The sequence below is a fragment of the Protopterus annectens genome, chromosome 4.part0 (genome assembly GCF_019279795.1).
Source record: "Protopterus annectens isolate FY-2018-M chromosome 4.part0, PAN1.0, whole genome shotgun sequence".
Classification (NCBI taxonomy): Eukaryota; Metazoa; Chordata; order Ceratodontiformes; family Protopteridae; genus Protopterus; species Protopterus annectens.
Genome location: NC_056733.1, coordinates 862,182,464 through 862,198,243, shown reverse-complemented (window position 1 = coordinate 862,198,243; position 15,780 = coordinate 862,182,464).

The window sequence follows — 15,780 nt, the reverse complement described above, 5'->3', positions numbered from 1 at the left end:
AAGGAGTTACATTAACGGTGGACAGAAGTATACAGTCCAGTCCCAGGGTACAGAGAATGTTCCTGTTGTGCTCTTAGGGGAAAAGTGTGAAATATTACTACTGTTTAATTAACTGTCTCCTATTACAGTTAGTAGTGAGGACTGAAGCTCCTTAGTTACTAACCCAAGATAGTAAGGGACATCACATTATTGCTGGCAATTTGGTGGGAGAATATTTGGATGTCACATTATTTGGTGGCAGCGGTATGGGATTTTTAATTGGACGTCAGTAACCTGTGGCTAGTTGCCATTAGGGTGTGCACTCTTGACAGCCACAAAGTAAACATACAGAATCTCAGTTCACCACCGTTTTATTTATTTTTGGTCAGGGACAGCAGGCAAAGATGTCAGCAGTAGACTATGGTAAGCTGACAAAGAACCAGTTGGCCAAGGAGTGTAAAGCCAGAGGACTGGTGCTTGACAACCTGAGTAAGGGAGCAATGATTTCAGCCTTAGTTACAGCTTCAGCTCAGATAAGCTGTTTGGAAGATATCCAGTTTGCTACTGGAAATGTGGAGCCTGCTGAGACAGGACAGTCCACCTTTTCTTCAGAGCACTTGAGAATCCATCAAGAGTTAAGGAGACTGGAAATGGAGGCTGAGGAGAGGCAGTGTCGATATGAACTGGAGGCTGAAGAGAAGCAGCATCAATCTGAACTGGAAAACAAATGCCCGGAGACTGCACCTGGAAGCCCAATGACTGGAGTTCAAACATTTAGAAGCAGAGGAAAATGAGAGACAGTGCTGGCATGAAGTGGAGCTTCTTACCCTTCAAGGGGGTCATGGAGGTAATGGTGAAGGGAATAACTGGATTCCAGAAGCTATAAAGGTCAGTAAACTTTTTTCCTCAATACAGGGATTGGGATGACTTTAACAGTTTTATTCATATATTTGAGAGGGTATGTAGACAGTATGATGTTGACCATGAGCTCTGGGTTCAGCTCCTGACTCCCTTACTCCATGGTAAAGCTGTTCAGGCCATATCAAAATTGTCTGATGCAGATTTTTTGACTTATGATAAAGTTAAGAACTGTCTTCTTCATTGTTTTAAACACCTGAAGCTTATAGAAAAAAGTTCTGTGAACATAGATGCAAGGCAGATGAAAGTCTATGTGATTATATTGCTGATTTAAGTATTTATCTTCACAGATGGATGAGCAGGTGTTAGGTCACCACTTTTGAGGGACTGGTAGAACCTTTGGTGAGGAAACAAGCCCTCAGTACTTTGCCTGATTACATGAGAATCTGATTAGAAGACAGATAGTGTAACTCTGTGGAGGAGATGGGGAGAAAAGGGCATCTCTGCTTAGCAAGTAGAGCATCAATGCATAAGAAGGGGATACCCAGTGCTGCACATGGACATAAGGGAACCCATGGGGGGGGGGCAGTCTAAACCACTCCAACAGAGTACACCAATAACAGGGGAAACTACTAGTCCAAGCACATGGTTAGGGATTAGATGTTTCAAATGTAACCAGAGGGGCCACATAGCAGTGAAATGTCCATTGAGGCAAGGTGAGAAACAAAAGGTGAGGAAGCCAGCAAGTGGGGATGGCAAACTGCCAGTGATAAGTTGTTTGGAAACAACAGGGGTGCCAAACTATCACCAAAATTTATATCCTATCTTAGTAGATGGTAAACAGGTTACTGCCAAGAGACACACAGCTTCTGATATAACCATTGTGAGGCCTGCAGTGTACTTCCCTGAACAGTCCACTCCAGTCAGAGCTTAGAGAGGGACCCCCATTCCAAATACATTTGGCTAGGGTTTATCTTGACTGGGAGGGTGGAAGAGGAAGCAAGCAGGTAGGTGTGTTTGAGGATATCCCTGCAGATATCCCGATAGGGAATAACTTTGATTATGCAATAGTTTGTGTGCATGCGGTGACACCCAGTCAAGCTTGGAGACAGGCATGTAGGTCCAGATAGAGCTCAGATAGAGCAGATAAAGCTGGGATTAGTGTGGTGGCAGTTTCAGAGAAGGAGCTATCATGTAGCAGTAAGTCTGAAAGTGAGCCACAACTGCTGGTAGGTACTGATGTTTCCTTGGACATGGTGAAGGCAAGGACAGAGGTGAGTGATAGTACCCAGATTGACAGTGAGGCACAACTGTCAAAAGTTACTAGACTTCCTGTGGAAGGGGAGTCTGGGAGAGTCACAAAGGTCAAGTTGAGACAGGGTCACCTTATGGACCTAACATTACAAAGCTTGAGGAAGATGGCTAAGGAGGCACCTGAGACTCAAGGAAGAAGGAAGTCTGTATACTGGCACAAAGGTTTGCTGTATAGAGACTGGGCTCCTCAAGGTGGGCTAGAAGGTGAGGTAATACAGCAGTTGGCAGTGCCTAGAGCTTACCATCTGCCACTTTTAGCCACAGAACATGGTATTCCTTTTTCAGGCCATATAGGCATAAAACGCACTAAGAGACGCATTATGCAGAATTCTTATTGGCCTGGAATTGCAAAGGATGTGGTAGGATATTATAGGACTTGTGAACAGTGACAAAAAGTTGGCAAGGCAGGGGACAAGGTTAAGGTTCTGTTAATGCCTTTGCCTGTTATCAAAGAGCTGTCTCAGAGGGTGACCGTGGATATTGTGGGATGTCTGAGTACTCCACAGGAAGAAATACACACTGATGGTAGTGGATTATGCTACCAGATACCCAAAGCAGTAGCTCTGTCTATTGAGGTAGAAAATGTGGCACATCCATTGCTAGAAATTTTCAGCAGGGTAGGTTTTCTGAGGGAGATACTGACTGATCAAGGTGCCAACTTTAAGTTAGGCCTGCTGACTTGTTTGTGGAAGCATTGTGGGGTGAAACTTGTTAAGAAAAATACCCTCTACCATCCCCCAACAAATGGTCTTGTGGAGAGGTTAAACTCTACATTAAAGACTATCCTATGGGCATTTGCGGAACAGTTTAAAAGGGAGTGGGACAAGTATTTCCCCATCTATTATTTACATACAGGTAAGTACCACAGGAATCTACAGGTTTCTCACTCTTTGAGTTGTTATATGGGCACAGGGTGAGAGGGCCTTTAGATCTGATCCAAGATGAGTGGGAAGGTGAGAGTGAATCTCACAAGGAGTCTGTTGTGGCATAGATTCTTAACATCAGGATAAGACTTAAACAGCTCATGAGTTTGGCCCAAGAGAACGTAGCATTAGCCCAACAGCAGAAAAAGGTTTGCTGCAATAGAAATGCTTGTGCCTGAGAGTATGCTGACGGAGATAAGGTTATGGTACTTGTTCCTGTCAGATATAAACTACAAGCAGTTTGTCAGGGACCCTTTAAAGTGGTAAGGCAAGTCACTGATGTGAACTACATGGTAAACCTGGTAGATAGGAGACAGGTGCACAAATGTACCATGTCAATATGATGAAACCTTATCATGATAGGGAGGCCCCAGTATTGAGTATTCACAGTGGGTGGCAGGAGTAGTCTGAAGAGAATATGGTAACCAATCTTCTTGGTGAGGCTAGGACTGACAAATCTGTGGAAGAGATAGCCATATCGCAGCAGTTAACTTCTAATCAAATTAGAGAGATAAGAATAGTATTGCAGGAATATGGGGACATGTTTACAGGGAAACCTGGGTGTACTGACTTGGTGCAGCACAGTGTGGTCAAAGGACCCCAAAGACCTATCAAACAGGTTCCTTATAGAGTGCCTGAGAGAGTTAAACAGACTCTGAAGTAGGAGATAAGGAAAATGTTACAACTGGGAGTAATTCAGGAATCCAATAGTCCCTGGGCTTCCCCAGTAGTGCTGGCACCAAAGGAGGACTGTGGTGTTAGGTTCTGTGTAGACTATAGGAAATTAAACAGTTATACAGAGTCAGATACATACCCCATACTGAAAAAAGACAAATCTTTATAACGGCTGGGTACCTGACCGCTATTAATCTGACAAAGGGATACTGTCAGGTACCCTCAACTCCCATTGCTAGAGAGAGGTCAGCTTTTGTAACTCCTTTTGGATTGTATGAATTTATAAGGATGCCCTTTAGAATGAAAAATGGCCCAGCAACTTTCCAGAGACTAGTAGATTGTATCTTAGTAGGAGCAGGAGATTATGCTCTAGCATACTTGGATGACATTGCTATTTATAGCCATTCCTATCAAGAGGAACTTCAACATGTTAGGGAGGTCTTGAGTAGGTTAAAAAGGCCAGGATTAACCATTAAACCCAGTAAATGTATGGACACAGAGTAGGGAGTGGCAAGATTAGGCCAGAACCTGTCAAAGTGGAAGCTATTCAAGCATGGCCAGTTAAGCAAGTAAGAGCATTTTGAGGGACAGGGCATACTATAGAAAATTTGTGCCCAATTACAGTACAATAGCTGCACCCTTTACTGACCTAACTAGGAAAAATAAACCGGATAAGATAGTGTGGAGCACAGATTGCAAATGGGCATTCCAAAAACTTAGATTTTGGGAGGACCCCCCGTGTTAACCAGCTCAGATTACAGTAATTAATTTGTTGTGCAAGTAGATGCTTCAAATTATGGGGTGGGGGCTGTACTCAGCCAAGTTTCTTCAGAAGAGGAATTGCACCCAGTAGTATAGCTTAGCTGTAGACTTCAACCTAGGGAAGAATGTTATGCAGCTGTGGAGAAAGAATGTCTAGCCATACAATGGGCATTGCAGAAGCTGCAGCCCTATCTTTATGGATGAAAATTCACTGTACTCACAGATCATAACCCTTTATTTAACATGGCTAAATAGAGTTAGCAAGCAAAATGCCAAGTTACTGAGGTTCAGTCTAGGGTTGCAAGCATATGATATGACATGACAATACAACACAACAGTGGGGTTAATAATGCCAATGCAAATGGATTGTCCAGGAGAGGAGTGGGTTGATATTTCCCAGACATACCCATTTTTCTCAAGCATTGTTTTTCAAGGGTCATTTGAAAGCCATGCTTGAGTCATTGGGGGGTGTGAAGAAGAAATTGGACAGCCATCTGTGCTAGTGTGTCTAGCTGAAGTTTTTGTACATAATTCCAGATTAATCTGTATATTGTATACCAACATGACTTGCTATAATAACGTAAATAAGTTCTTAGATGTTGAGTTATAATCTAACAATATACACATAAAGGTAAAAAGGAATACCAAGGTACGGTCTAGTCTTCACATACAACAGGTAGTCAAAATGGTCTGAAGAAGCAATCAGACACATTGTGAAAGCGCTAACCTTTGGATTTATTAATGCTCTGCTTTAACTTTTTTGACTGCCTGCTGTTTGTGAAGACTAGACCATGCCTTGGTATCCTTTTTTACCTTTATGTGTATATTGTTGGATATTTTATTAAGGAATTCCTAAACTCTCAGAGCAGTTTTTATTATTTTGTGCTTTACTTTGATTTATAATCTGTACAGAATGCTTTAAAGACTTTTATTTACATTTCTAACTGCACATATTTGTGAAGAAGATTCTAAATGCAGACTTTCTCAGAATCAGCTGATCTGCAAATGATGTCATCGGAATGTTGACAGTTGCTGTGTGTTACTGCCAGAGGTTGAAAGACAGGAAGGAACCTTCATAAACAGCTGCTGGTTGATTTTCGAAATATGGAAAGAAAATTAGAACTGGAACAGATATGACAGTTAAGCTAGTCTATAAAAGAGCCTGCTGAAGTCAGTTGATGCCAGCTAACAGTTAGTTACAGTTGTCAGTTGTTCACAGTTGTCCTGTGCAGTGGATACCCAAAAGGACGCACCAAGAACTATAAGCCTGCCTTTGCTCTGTTGTGATAATTTAGTTTAGATCAGAGACAATGTTCTTTAGTCAGATAGGAATTTATAACTAATCAGTTAGAATTTTTCTAAATGTTAGATTTCTATCCTTCAGTATTGATTTCATTTTCCTGGTGATTGAGTTCTGTTTGTTTATTGGAAATTACTGTTTTATATTTTTAATAATTTTGCTCATTATTAAATATTTTCATTAACTTACATTGTGGCTGGTCAGTCAGTGTTTTCTTTAGTAATTTGAGAGTGCTTATACCTGCTTTGATAACTTCCAGGGCCACTTCAAACCTCTGGTTGCTTTAGGTAATTTTCCATCATTTGTTTTAATATCTAATTTTCATAATTGGACACCCCTTTAAAAGGACACGAAGGCTCTCTGATTGATGGCAATGTGTTACCATTATATTATGGGGAAGGGGCACAGCTGGAAATTTGTGTCAGGCTTTCCCAGAAGTGTTTGGATGTGAGAGATTTAATTTACTTAAGTGTGAGTGTATCAGAGATCTTAAACTGGGACACATTGCTTTGAAGTTTGTAATAAGGAGTCACATTAAGGGTGGATAGAAGTATACAGTCCAGTCCCAGGGTACAGAGCATCTTTTCATTGTGCTCTTAGGGGAAAACTGTGAAATATTACCCCTGTTTAAGTGACGGTCTCCTATTTGAGTCAGTAGTGGGGATTGAAGCTCCTTAGTTACTGACCTAGGATAGTAAGGGACTTCACATTATTGTTGGCAGTCCAGTGGGGTATTATCAGGATGTCAAAGGAGCATTGACAAATCAGGACTTGAAGGGCTCCGCAAAATCACAAAAGTGCATCCAGGCATGCCTCCTTATGAATATGCCTGAACCTGCCGCCCATGAGGTACCTTCAGTGGCATGTGTGATAACCTCATGTACAAGTGAGAAATTGATAACAGGGTAGCCAACTGCAATGCCACAGAACCCTGAGCCTCAAGAGTGGTGGTTCCTGAAAGAGAATTTGATAGTTCTTTTATCAAATCCCTTTGAAGCCTTGTGAAATGGGCCAGGTAGTTCAGCAATCTGAGAGCAAATGTCGATGAAGCATACACACATTTCCCAAATCTGTCAAGTGCCCTAGAGTCCCTGTTAGGGGAATGGACAGAGGAAATCTTTTTTGCAAGTCCCTTCTTAGTGGCCTCCTCCATGACCATGGCATCTACTGGCACTCCCTTGCTCCAAAATTCCTTGCCTACAGATGGTGCCAGAATCTGATCTGATCTGATCTCTTGGGGACTGACTTAGCTGTGCCAGGCTCCTTCTACTCCTGCTGAGAGACCAAATCAATGAGCTCATCAGTGGGTGGAGTTACCCAGGAAGTAGACGGGCCAGACCTAAAAGCCTCCAGGTACACTGACTGATCTGAGGAAGGGTTTTAGGCTGACTAACCATCCCTTTGCTTTGGGATTCCAAGGATGTCTATAAAGGAGACATCTTCAGGTGGTGATCGTGGAGACCCTTCCCTTTCTTTGAAATCAGTGTCTTCCATGATGGACTCCTGAGGGGAATCCAAGTGCATCCTCTTGCACTTCCTCTTCCTAGGGACCTCTTTGTTAGGATGTTTCAGAGAGGTATCAGAAGAAATAGTAATACCCTGCTGAGTATCCTGGAGACTTTGGATAGGTTGTCCCTGTGGACCAGGATAATGAGGCGCAATGCGCAAAGACATGTGGGACCCAGATGGATGATCTGAGAAGGGCAGAAGCGTCCATCCTGCAGGAGCAGAAAACATCTTTTCCAACACTTCAAAGGCAGACTGCTCCAGGGAGGAGGCGGCCAATGGAGCTGAGTAGCCAAAATTCCAAGCCCTTGGATCCCTCTATCCCAAAGGCAACTCATCTGAGGCAAAGGTCGGAGCCGAGCTATCCACTGCAGAAGCTCCAAGGGGCAGAGATGGCTCTGAAAACTTCAAAGCCGACTCTAACACCTCGGATCTGACAGGGACACCTCAACTCAGGCAGTTGTCCAGATGGCTCCAGAAAGTTCGGATCCAAGGGCACCAAAACAACTGGTTGGATTGGTGAAGGAGCTGTAAAAGGTGGTGTACTGCTTATAAAGGCTTCCTAACCTGATGGGGTAGGGCCGGAATAACTCCCATCTGTATTTGCGTGAAAAGAAACTTCCTCATTATCCTGTCCTCGTCTGTCTTGGTGACACTCTTAGAAGTACGAGAAGATGCCTGTGATGGGGATCTTGAGTGTCAATGTATTTCCATGAAGGGAGAAGGTACATAGGATGGTACCGGATCCAAGGAAGTGAGAGTATGTTGTTCTTGGCAATGTCTTTGGATCTGATAAAGTTGGACCTGATGAAGATGACTCATGGTCAGATGCCGATGCAGGGGAAGCTTTCAGATCTGATTTCTTGTCTTTTTTCCTCAGTGATTCAGTGGTAGGATCTGAGGATGGTGTAGAGGATTCAGAAGGCTTGGATAACTCTTCTGCCCTGTGTTTGGGGGGGGGGTCAGACCCCCAGATAACACTTCAAAAAAGGAAGAAGGAAGTAATTATTTTAATGATAACGTATTCTTCCTGTCAGCCAAGTCCCTAGAATTAAATCCCTGATAAATCTTGCATTCAACATTTAGGTGCCAAGGACCTAAACAATACACACAGAGCGTGAGAGTCAGAAAGCAGAAAGTTTATTTTTATTTATTTATTTATTTTTTATTCTTTATTTTTTACAAGCTATGGAAAGAAAAGTACCCTAAAAAAGGGGGGGGCATAAAGATAGAACTACCAGCAATGGTAAGATAGGTACACTCAAAAGTGTAGAAAGGGAAGTATAAAGAATATAATATTAAAGAATTATATGAAAAATTCACTTATCTGAATTCAAAAAAGCAATTTTGCTTGAGAGCTAAAGGCAACCAAGTCTTCATACTGAGGTGGCAAATGAGATCTGAGGAGTGTTAGGGTTGGTGCATTATGGGAAAGGGAGGAGCTCAAGAGTTTCTGGTGGCCACGAGCTACAGCAATGGCTGAGTTGGGTCTGAGAATTGGATCCATACCCAAATGTTGAGAAATGAATGAGAGTTGACAATATCAGATCTAAAATTATGGCTACTGATATTGAGCCCAAACCCTGAAGGATTAACCGGGCTGATATTGTGGCACTGTGAATTATCTTCCTGACCTGGAATCTGATAGTTTGTACTCTTGAGAGGGGAAGAAAAGCTGTCACTGATGATATGTTGAAAACTGCTTCAGTGAATTCCAATGTTTGAGATGGTTCTAAATGAGACTTGTAATTTATGGTTATTCCCAGATGGGAAAAAGTCTGGAATACTTGATCTCTCACTCTAATTAGTAGATGTCTGGATGGGTCAGTAATAAGCCAGTCATCTAAGTATGGAAACACTCGGAATCCCTGCAGTCTCAAGTGAGCTACTACCACTGCCATGCATCTGATGAACACAGTGGGGGCTGTGGTGAGGCCAAAGGGCAGTACTCTGAACTGGTAATGATTGCCTCCTCACCAGAAGCTTATGCATCCTAAAGGCCTATCGAGCACATCCAGTCATCCTTACACAAAAAGGGCAGAATGGATTGAACCATCTGAAAGTTTGTTTGTCGACCTGATTTGTTCAAGTTGCTGAGATTCAAAATTGGTTTCCAGTCCCCCGTTTTCATTGGTACTAACTAAAAAGAATCTTAAGTAAGTTCTGGATTCTATCTGGTCTGGTGGGACCTCTTTGATGACTCTTTTTTAGCAGCTTTTGCATTTCCAGTGTTGCAGCTTTTCTCTGACTGGGTTGATCATCAGGAAAATTTGCATACAGATGGGAGTGGAAGGGAAAAGGGAATTATATAGACCTCTGGAAATAATCCTCTTCATCCACATATCTTTTGTGAAGTCTAGCCAGTCCCTCTGGTACAGGGATAAATGACCCTCAATTGTCTTCAAAGGTGGACAGTCGAGCCTTCCTTCAGGAGTGCTGGTTGGGTCTACCAGAGAAGGAATCTCTAGACCCTTGGTTCTGCAGGCCTCCTCTGCCACATTGGCATCATCTACCATTTGAGTCCCCCCCCCCTGCCTCTGGGGGACCATCTCCATGTGGATTTTGGAAAGGACCCTGGAACTTTCTGAACCATGTCTTTTGACCACCTCGTTGACTCTTCAAGTAAGTTCTTTGAGGGGTCAAAAAAATGTACACCCACTGCAGTGAGGCTCCCCATCTTTTTCACCCCTGAAGAGTGTGTCCTTCACTTTTGGGCCAAACAATGAACTGCCATCAAAACATGCATTGACAAAACAAGACATGAAGGGCTCCATAAAATCACATGAGCACATCCAGGCATGCCTCCTAATAGAATTGCCTGAACCTGTCACCCCTGAGGCACCTTCAACTGTATGTGATATAAGCCTCATGGACGAATTAGAAATAAATTGCAGGGTAGCCAACTGTGAGGCCACAGAAGTCTGAGCCTCAGCAGTAGTGGTACCAGAAAGGGATTTTGATAATTGCTTTATCAAGTCTCTTTGAAGTCTGAAAGTGTGCCAAGTAGTTCAGCAACCTAAGAGCGAAAGTCGCTAAAGCATACACATGCTTCCCAAACCTGCCCAACACCCTAAACTCCCTGTTAGGAGGCTGGAGAGAGGAGCTCTGCACAGCAAGTTCCTTTTTGGTGGCTGCTGCCATGACCATAGATAACATCTACAGGTACTCCCTTACTCCAAAATTCCCTTCCTACTGGTGGTGCCAAAATTTGGTCAGGTCTCTTGGGGACTGGCTCAAATGTATCAGGCTCCTTCCGTGCTGCCCACCTAGAGATCAATTCAATGAGATCAATCACGGGCAGAATTACCCAGGAGGTAGACAGGCCAGCTCCAAAGGCCTCCAGGAATACCAATTCCTCTGCTGAAGGGTTGTTGCAGGATCAACCACCCCTTTGTTTAAGGATTGCAAGGATGTCTCTAATGGAGATGTTAAAACACAAACGATGTAACCAACTAGTCAAACCACAGATTACTGGAAAGAGTGAAAGAAGGCACACACTGAAACCACTAGTATAAAATTAAGCGCTTTTCGTTTATGTTAAATCATAAACTTCTTCAGACAATACATTACACTTCAACACACATTTAAATACATAATGGAAAAAGTAATCAACCAATCCACAAGTGGAATACATTAATTAATTAGTAGCAAATACACATAGTCACCACCCCCTTATTAATACAAACAAAATCTATTTGAAAACATAGAAATACTTAAACTTTTTTCTTCTCAACAGTGTTCTATGTAAACATTAAAAAGAACAGTTGTATTAAACTACAAAAATAGTTGTAAAAATACATTTATTGTAGTTCCTGTTCTATCTTCGTGTTGCTAATTTCACGAAGTAAATTAACTTAACGCTTTAAACTTCTGAGTTTCAGTATACTACTTAACACACAGCCCTCATTCAAGCCAGGCTGGTGGTATGCATTGAGTCTAATTTGCCAGGAAAGTTCTAACTCATCCAGTTTTAAAGAGTCTGGACCACCTCGTGGGTTAACATAAACTTGATCTATAATGATAAATTTAAATGTGTGCCCAGGAAGTAAGTCTATATGTTTCGCTAGGGCATTTTCTAATTTGTGTTTCCTAATAAGATGTTTTTGCCCACATAGAAAGCTTTTAGAATTACAGTTGTTTCTCAGTTTCAAGTTGTAAGATAAATTATTCACCGAGAATCTATTGGATTCCAAAATAAAGCCACAATAGTTACAGGCTTGGCATTTGTACATGCCTGGGGTTCTAACAGAGTTAAATCTGATCCCTTCACAGTAGTTCTTAAGGTTCCTACCTTTTCTGTATATCACTACTGGTTGTTCCCCTACCCTTGTGAAAACATTCGTGTCGCCTTTAAAGATGTCCCAATTTTTTCTTAATATTTTAAAACAGGCATTGCTGTTTATATTGTAAGTAGTGATAAAAGAAGTATTAAATCTATCTGGACTTGAATGTTGTTCTAAATGCTGCTCAACATCGAAATTAGGAGACACAGTAACAGCGAACGAATCGTTTGTTCTATTATTCAACAATGGTACATAAACAGAAATATGTCGTTTATGTGTTACCTCATAAATTAATTCATTAATAAGATGTAAAGGGTACCCTCTAGACTGAAACATTTCCTTAATAAATAAACATTCCTGGTCGAAGACACCATCCAGTGTAATAATACATGCTGCTCGGACTAACTGTCCTTTTATAATAATAATGCAACATAGAATTACAATATGTTTTCTTTCTATGTATTGATGAAACAAATCTACTTGACAAAATGTCCTTAGTCAAAGTGATGTCTAAATAATCAATTACAGTGACGTCAAAATTGAATGTAAATTCTAAGAACAATGTAGTTGAATTTAGATATTCCACCAATGATTCACCAACTGGTAAGTTACCATCCAATATATAAAATATAATGTTATCTTTAAACTCGTTGTTATTTAGTACAAACTTGTGTTCCCAAAAGGCCATCACCATGTTGGCCACACTGGCCCCACAAGGTGAGCCCATGGCGACCCCTACTTTTTGAAGGTAAAAATCACCTTCAAACACAAAGAAATTGTTGTTAAGAATTAACACAAATTAGAAAATGCCCTAGCGAAACATATAGACTTACTTCCTGGGCACACATTTAAATTTATCATTATAGATCAAGTTTATGTTAACCCACGAGGTGGTCCAGACTCTTTAAAACTGGATGAGTTAGAACTTTCCTGGCAAATTAGACTCAATGCATACCACCAGCCTGGCTTGAATGAGGGCTGTGTGTTAAGTAGTATACTGAAACTCAGAAGTTTAAAGCGTTAAGTTAATTTACTTCGTGAAATTAGCAACACGAAGATAGAACAGGAACTACAATAAATGTATTTTTACAACTATTTTTGTAGTTTAATACAACTGTTCTTTTTAATGTTTACATAGAACACTGTTGAGAAGAAAAAAGTTTAAGTATTTCTATGTTTTCAAATAGATTTTGTTTGTATTAATAAGGGGGTGGTGACTATGTGTATTTGCTACTAATTAATTAATGTATTCCACTTGTGGATTGGTTGATTACTTTTTCCATTATGTATTTAAATGTGTGTTGAAGTGTAATGTATTGTCTGAAGAAGTTTATGATTTAACATAAACGAAAAGCGCTTAATTTTATACTAATGGTTTCAGTGTGTGCCTTCTTTCACTCTTTCCAGTAATCTAATGGAGATGTCTTTGGGTGGTGATCTTGGAGACCCTTTCCCTACATCAAAATCAGTATCCTCTGTGATGGACTCCTGAGGGGAGTCTAAGTGCTTTTTTTTACACTTCCTTTTCCTAGGGACTTCCTTGGTGGGATGCTTCAGAGAAGTGTTGGAAGAGATAGAAATACCATGTTGGGTAACCTGGAGACTTTGGGCTGGATGTCCGTGTGGTATAGAATGAAGGGGCTCAAGGCACAAAGACAAACAGGACACACAGGGAAGATCCAGGGGGGCAGGATCTGTTCATCCTTCTGCAGCAGAGAACATTCTCATCGCTACCTCTGAGAGGCATCTAGCTCTGAAGAACATTCTCGGATCTGATGTAGATGAACCGAGAAGGCTCGGATCCAGGGGCTCTGAAATATTCAGTCAGATCAAAGAAGGAGCTGATATTGGTGGAGTGGTAGAAATATGGACTTCCTGACCCAAGGGGGTAGGAGTCGGGAGAACATCCATTTGTATCTGCGTCAAGAGAAATTTTCTCATCATTCTATCCACATCAGCTTTAGTCAGACTTCTAGAAGAGCAAGAGAAAGAGACTGATGAGGGCTTGGAATGCTGGCTAGCCTTAAGGAATGGGAATAAAACCCTCAAAGGCACTGGATCCAAAGGAGAAAACTTAGCTCATTGTAAGAACTTTCGATCCGACAGGGTAGGATTCGAGGAAATCTTTTTTTGAGCCTGAAGCTAGCTAGAATGGAGTAGTCTTCAGATCTGACGTACAATACTTCTTTCAAGGAGGCTCAGAAGTAGGATTTGATGTTGGTGTTGAAGATCCAGAAGGTAGTAGAGAGTTTTTTTAAAGACTCCTTATGTTTTATTTTGGGGGGGGGGTTGAGTTCCAGAAATAGCTTCTGAGAAAGATGATGGCAGCAGTTCTTTCAGAATTAATTTGTTCTTTCTATCTGCAATTTTTCTAGGATTAAAAGCTTTACAGATAGAGCAATCAACTTTAAGATGGTCCAGACATGAACAATACACGATAAAGCATGCACATCAGACAAGAGCAAATTGTGCCCACATTTCTGGCATTTTTTTAAATCCAGGTGGACCTTTTTCTCCTTTTTCAGACATTACTTTAAGAATAAAAAGGAAAAATATTACAGCTATATATACAAACAAAATTATTCTTTTCTTTTTTCTTTTTTTTAAATGGAAAGAGTTAATAACAGAAAAAATATATTATACCAGCAATGGTAAAAAGAAGTTATGTACTCACCATAACATTCCATGTGAGTTGTTCATCTCGCCTTCATTCTCACTGATGGGTTTGGAGCTGATCCTGAGTTCCGACTCAGCCAAATGCTAAAGCTCGAGGTCTTCGACCAGCTCGTGGCCTACTCCCCATCCCATGATGCACTAGTGCTTCCCTCAGATCTTGTTTGCTGCCAACTAAGCTGACTAGATAAATTCCCTCCAAAAAATATTATCCAAGGATACAGTAGATAAGAACTAAAGACAACCCAGACTTGTTTCAACTTCATGGTCCCCAAGGAACTGGTAGGGGGTTGGAGGTTGGGATGTAAGAATGAAGGCAAGATGAACAACTCACATGGAACGTTATGGTGAGTACGTAACTTCTTTATATGATGTTGTTCTATCTCACCTTCATTCTCACTGATGGGTGAGTGTCCCAAGCACCATTTTCCTTGGGTGGTTCACGGGAGTATATTGTTCAGGACAGTGGAACCAAAGGAGGCCCTGTCCCTGGAGACCTTGTCCAATTTGTAATGATTGATAAAGGTATGAGGTCTAGACCATGTAGCTGCTGCACAAATGGAATCTATTGGGAGTTTGGCCAGAAAGGCTGAAGATGTGGAAACAGCTCTGGTTGAATGGGACGTTATTTTTTACGTAACGGTGAATGGACAGAATTGTATGTAAAACAGATGCAATCTGATAACCATTTTGACAAGGTGGTTTTTACTACTGGAGCACCTTTCTTTGAGTCTGAAAATAAAACAAAGAGTTGTTCTAATTTTCTAAAGTCCTTAGTCCTGTGTGAATAGAATCGAAGCTGCCTGTGGACGTCCAACTTATATGTTCCATCTTATTAGAATAATTAGAGAAAAAAACAGATAATTCTATAGTCTGATTGAGATTTGTCTCTGAACATACCTTAGGTAGAAATGATCGAGTTGTCCTAAGAGAAACTCTGTCATTATGAAATATTAAATATAGAGGTTTTATGGACAAGGCGTGTAACTCTGAAACCCTCCAAGCTGTCATAATAGCTACTACAAAAATGGTTTTCCATGATAGAAATTTCAGGTCACAAGATGAGGCTGGTTCAAATGGAGAGTCTGTGGGACATGATATTAGACCCCTGATCTCCAAGGTGAAAGTTAGAGATTGCCACTAACTGAATCCTAATGGTTGCAGCAGCTGCTCCTTCACTGAAATGCTTGTTCAAAAACTCTAAAATGGATGAAATTGAGGCTAGATATGGGTCAATATTGTTTTGAGAGACTCATATAGAAAATCTCTTTTATTTACTAAGGTATAACTTCCTGGTAGATGACTTATGGGAGGATATTCTAATGTGCTGAGCTGCAGCTGAGAGATTTTGAAATCTGTGTTAAGTGTGGGATGAACAGCCCCTGATGAATGAGTCAGAAGATCTGGAACTGGGTCCAGGATCCAAGGTTCTTCCAACAGATGAGGCTGAAGAAAGGGGAACCAAATCTGACGAGGCCAGTAAGGAGCTATTAGAATAATGGTCCTT